General features: G+C 29.3%; 1 long non-coding RNA gene across 1 annotated transcript; it reads left to right on the plus strand.

The window, feature by feature from the left end:
- Positions 1-2,428: 2,428 nt before the first annotated feature.
- On the plus strand, positions 2,429-3,397 carry LOC112639150. The gene is made up of 3 exons (XR_003123315.1): positions 2,429-2,515; positions 2,856-2,934; positions 3,235-3,397. It is a non-coding gene; the product is annotated as an uncharacterized LOC112639150 (long non-coding RNA).
- The last annotated feature ends 3,158 nt before the right edge of the window (positions 3,398-6,555 follow it).

The following is a 6,555-nucleotide window of genomic DNA, read 5'->3' on the forward strand; positions in this document are numbered from 1 at the left end:
CATTTAATCAACTAAGAATTATAGTAACAGAAATCTAAAATAATAAATTATTATTTCGATATGAAATCGATTTTTACGAGCAGAAATTATTTCTTTAGTATTTATAGATATTTATAGAGTCAAATACAATATATCTGCGATGCTTTATTTTTCAATCATTGAAATATTTTGAATTGTGAGAACGCACAATAAAATAATTGAATCATGAATCTAAACATAATGAAAGACTCCATACATCAATCTTTTAATAAATAATCCTATAATTAAAAAATCTATGTAATCTAAAATACTTTTATATACTTAAATATATTCCATATATACATATATGTATATATTAAAATACGTAAAATATTTCGATGACGAACAAACAATAACCGATCTTGGCGCCGTAATAGCGCGCTAATGTTTATATGCTATAGTCTTGAAAAATGTTTCGATAAAAAAATAATAATAACACGGTCTTTCGGACCGTGTTAACTTTTTCGGTTCTATTATTATTCGCGCGTCGACACTCAAAGAGTAAAGTAGTGGTATACAAGACGCTCCGTTAAATCCTTTTCTAGACGCGATCGCGATCAATATCGAAAAATTATTTGCTGTATTTATTATATTATATTATAATATAAAATATAATATAATATAATACAATATATTTCGATATGACGAACGAACAATAACACGGCGTTCGGCCTTGACGTAAACAATAGCGCGCTAGTCATACGGTCTTAGTATCATTCACAAAGCGACACTCAAGCAGTAAAGATCGTAGTGCGAAATATGTCGTATATTCTTATATGTTTATATGCCATAGTCTTGAAAAATGTTTCGGTACAAAAATAATAATAACACGGTCTTTTGGATTAATTTGTTCGGTTCTATTATCATTCGCGCGATGACACTCAAAGAGTAAAGTAGTAGTATAAGACCCGTTAAATTCTTTTCTAGACGCGATCGCGATCAATATCGAAAAATTATTTGCTGTATTAAAATATGTAAAATATAATATAATATAATATAATATAATATAATATGATATAATATAATAAAAATACGTATTGTTTACGCCAAGATTGATATTATTATCTGTTTGTCATCGAAATATCCTACGTACGTTAACATATTTATATTACCTTATATTGTAATATAAAATATAATACAATATATTTCGATATGACGAACGAACAATAACACGGCATTCGATCTTGACGTAAACAATAGCGCGCTAGTCGTACAACGTATGGCCTTCGTATCATTCATAAAGCGACACTCGAGCAATAAAGATCGTAGTGCGAAATACGTCGTATATTCTTAAATTAATTATTAATTAAACGATTGTTGTATCGTGACTTTCAATTATATTAAACTTTCGACTATAATCGTATTAATATACATGTATTGCATATATATATATCAATAATGAAAACAACAAATTCATTACGCGTAATAATTAGTTTTACAAAATGAATTATTTTGAGTTTTATAAAGAAGATTTATAATTATATATCTATTAATTATATATTATATTATATATAAAATTATATATAATATAACCCTCCCACGGGGTACACCTTGTCGCGGTGGGAGGGCTTAGTACTTGGATGGTGCCTTGAAGTTTATTTTAAATTTTTTAATTTAGAATAAATCTCAAGGAGCCTGAAGAGGAAGCTAAGTACCCTTTCGCGTCGTCGGTGCCGTCAACGTGTCGCGGATGGCGGCGTCTCGTTATCGTGTTTTCGCGTTTAGCTTTTTCGCGTCATCGCGTCATCGCGTTTTCGCGTTGGACTTTCTCGCAATCCCAATTTCATTTATTTGTCATCGAGTTGTCATCTTCCGACGTCAATTAACTGGGATGTTCATTGAGTCGTTGCTGCAACGATCTTTGTCTCACGCCTGGTGCAACGCGGCACTTAGGTGATGCCGGCGCGCATGCGGATGCCAGTACTGTGTATGTGGGCGCGCGATTTTGTGCTTTTGCTCAAAAGTCCGGCTGATTGAGGTCACGCTCTGCTTCTGGCTCCAGTTCGGTACGGATCGGTTAGGATTCGATCGATTGCTTGGAATCGTCGTTAATGGATCCCTTCTCTTGTTCCGTCTGAGATAGGATATTAGGCGCGGACAAGAGTCGAGTGAACTCCATTCGCGTTGATTCCATCAATCGATAGTTTTCTTCCGTTTCGGACTTAACTCTTGTTCGGAGATAAGATGCGTTGAATTCCCGACCTGTTGACTCGAAGATGACTCTTGTAAAAGTGAAACGGGATTTTCGCTCGTACCGAAACCGGGAGTGCCGTTTAAAGTATATATATATTAAATATATACATCGCGCGACAAAACATTTTTAATCGTATCGAATAGTGCGGGAGTGCCGTTCAGTATCGCGCGTAAAAGTACGAAAATAGCGATATAAAAATATCGTACGTGAGTGCGGGAGTGCCGCTAAAAGTATCGCGCGATTAAGACTGAGAGGAGGAGGAGGCCTAGGAGAGGCATCGAGCTTCGGCAGAGCAACCGTCTGGTAAATAAATAGTTTATTTATTTGCAATTATATATATATATATATATATAAATTAAATATTGAATATATTTATTATATTTTAAATTAAGCAGTTAATCGTAATTTGATTTTTTTATTCATATGATTTAAATACGAATTTTAAAGTAAAAGATTTTTATATAAAATTTATAATCTTGTAAAGGTTTTATAAAATTATTCAAGAATTATTAGTAATATTTTATTTTATTAATCTGCTATTATTATATGCGTCGGATATAAAATTCAATGCATACAATAATTTTTAAAATATTAATTATTTTGAACATTATTACAATTTAGATCTTCTATTTGTATGTTATAGATCGACGCAACAACCCAGATGATCTGAGAGGAGGAGCAGGCCTAGGAGAGGCATCCTGCACCAGCGGAACAACCTGATGGTGAATATTATTATTTATATTAATTGTATATAAATGAATTAATTAATTTATTAATTTGATTTATGTGAATGATTTAAACAAGAAAAATTGGGAAAATTTTTGTAATATTTCTTTCTATATAATTCTTTCTAAAGGTTCTACTTGAAAAATTAATTAATTATAAAATTATTTTATATTTATATATCTATTTATAATTGCGCACATCGGACATAAAATTCAATGAATCCAATAATAAACTTCTTAAAATATTAATTATTTTAAACATTGATGTAATTTGCATTTTATATTTGTATGTTACAGACAACGTAGCTTCAATATCAATTCCGCTGTTGCGCATCAGTGCCGGTAAGTGACAACCTTTTATTTTGAAGCAAAGGATTTATAAATGCATGAAGAAATCCATTACTTCTAACTCTCCGTTGGCGGGACAATACGCGAGTAAAAATTAAAGTGAAAAAGTAAAGGAAAAATATTTTTAATAAAGATAGATGATATTCTTGTTGCAAATGTATGATATACATGAAATATTCTAAAATTCTATTATATATCGGTCTCTATAAAAAACAATTTTATAAAAATATAGGTTTTTAATCGATAAATATTTAATCTATAAAATAGAGATATTTCTAACCAATCTGCCAACCGAGAGTTAAAATGCATGCTTTTTATCTTTTATGCATGATAATTTATAACTTGTAATTTTTGACTGAATAACGTGCGTAAAGAAACGATCATAATATCGTTTTTGAAACAAATTAGTCGTCAGAATGAATGGCCAGAAGTGGAGATAACTGGCCTGAAAAATACATGGTCAATATTGGCCAAAAGATGTGTTGCGCGATTAAGGGTCTTTAAATTTTATCGCGAATTTCCGATTAGGGCTCCCCAAATTGCACCTTATCGCGAATTTTTGCTGGTGTAAGCCAGCAAGTAAGGCGGCTAGGGCTGTTAGGACTGCTAGGACTGTTAGGGATGTTAGGGCTGTTATGGCTGTTAGGGAATATAAAAATTAAATTTATTTTCAGAGAAAAAAACACACACACATATATATATATATATATATATATATATATATATATATATATATATATATTGCGTCGTCGACTTTTCGTCGTCGGTGCTGTCAACGTGTCGCGGACGGCGGCGTCTCGTTACCGCGTTTTCGCGTTTAGTTTTCTCGCGTCATCGCGTTTTCGCGCTTCCGCGTTGGACTTTTCGTATAAAAATACGATCGCGCGATCAAATATAAAATTTTTAATCGCATCGAAATAATAGTGCGGGAGTGCCGTTCAGTATCGCGCGTAAAAGTGCGAAAATAGCGATATAAAAATATCGCACGTGAATGCGGGAGTGCCGCTAAAAGTATCGCGCGATTAAACTGAGAGGAGAAGGAGGCCTAGGAAAGGCATCGAGCTTCGGCAGAGCAACCTTCTGGTAAGCAATTTATTTATTTGTAATTATATATTAAATATTAAATATATTTATTATAATTTAAATCAAACAATTAATCGCAACAATTAATGTGATTTGTTTATTTATATGTTTTACATAAGAGAGAAAAAGATTTTTAAATAAAAGCTATAATCTCTTGTAAAGACATAAGCTTTTATAAAATTATTAAAGAATTATTAATAATGTTTTTCTTTAATTTATAGAATTATTTTATGAATCTACTTATTATTATATGGATTGAATATAAGATACACAATACATACAATAATAATTCTTTGAAATATTAATTATTTTGGTTATTATAGTTTCGATTTTCTATGTGTATGTTATAGATGTAACCAACCCAGATGATCTGAGAGGAGGAGCAGGCCTAGGAAAGGCATCTTGCACCAGCGGAACAACCTGATGGTGTGTATTATTATTTACATTAATTTTATATAAATTAATTAATTAATTAATTAATTTGATTTACATAAATGATTTAAACATGAAAGATTGGACAAATTTTTATATTAATAATTCTTTCTATAAAAGTTTCTACTTAAAAAAAATTAATTACTTATAAATTATTTCATATTTATACATCTATTATATAATTATATAATATCTATTATATAATATCTATTATATAATCTATATATAATTGCGTACATCGGATATAAAATTCAATGAGTCCAATAATAATTTCTTAAAATATTAATTATTTTGAACATTGATATAATTTGCATTTTATATTTGTATGTTACAGACAACATAGCTTCAATATCAATTCCGCTGTTGCGCATCAGTGTCGGTAAGTGACAACTTTTTATTTTGAAGCAAAGGATTTGTAAGTGCATGAAGAAATCCGTTGCTTCTAATTCTTGATTGGCGGGACAATACGTGTAAAAATTAAAGTAAAAGAAAAAATATTTGTAAAATAACAATAGATATAGACATACATGAAATATTTATTTCCATTATATATATATGGACACACAGACTTTTACAAAACGATTTTAAAAATAGATTTTTAATTTCTAAATATTTAATCTAAAAAATAAAAATATTTATAAGCAACCCGCCGACCGAGAGTTAAAATGCATGCTAATTATATTTTATGCATGATAATTTATTTTGCGATTTCTGACGACTAAATGACACACGTTAAAATACGATCATAATATCGTACGATCGTAAACAAATAGTCGTCAAAATGAATATAGCCAGAAGCAGAGATAACTGGCTTGGAAAATACATCAATATTGGCAATATTGGCCAAAAGATGTGTTGCGCCGCTAAGGCTTCCTTTTATCGCGAATTTCCGGTTAGGGCTTCCTAAATTTTTCATTATCGCGGATTCCTAATTAGGGTTCCCCAAATTTCACTTGAGCGTGAATTTTTGCTGGCGTAAGCCAGCAAGTAGGGTGGCTAGGGCTGTTAGGTCTTTGTTAGGTCTGTTAGGGCTGTTAGGACTGTTAGGTTTGTTAAGCCTATTAGTTTGTTAGGGCTATTAAAGCATATAAAAATTAAATTTATTTTCAAGAAAAAAAAACATGAAAATATGTTATTTTTAGGGGTCTGTATTAGGCTTGTTAGGGCTATTAGGTCTATTAGGATTGTTAAGATTATTAGGGCTATTAGGGCATATAAAAATTAAATATATATATAATTTATTTCATATAAAATTAAATAAATTATATATAAAGAATTGAAATTAATTATAAAAAAAACTATAAATAAAAATAAAAAAATTAATGTATGGAAAATGTAAAAAATGTAACTTAAATACATAATGTACATTTAAGTTGCATTTTATTATATGTATAACATGTACTAAATTTAATATTTTATTTTTTTGTAAATTGTATTAATATTTTATTTTATCACTACTAAAAATTGTATTTTTTTTTAAATTATAATTTTAAATTCAAAGATGAATGTTATTAGTATCTAATATGATAATATTATTTGATAAAATATTGAGAGACAAAAGTAATTCAATTTAAATAATTTTTTTTCTAACTTATTTGAAATCATATACATTGATTATCATTGAATAATCATTTTAAATAATAAAAATTTTGCAGTTTTCTTATGTTGAGAATATTGATACTAATAGCATTAATTATTAAATTGTAATTAACATTATAATTATATCTATAAATTGTAATTATATTATTTTTTATT

This window comes from Camponotus floridanus, unplaced genomic scaffold (genome assembly GCF_003227725.1).
Source record: "Camponotus floridanus strain SB8 unplaced genomic scaffold, Cflo_v7.5 scaffold107, whole genome shotgun sequence".
NCBI lineage: Eukaryota > Metazoa > Arthropoda > Insecta > Hymenoptera > Formicidae > Camponotus > Camponotus floridanus.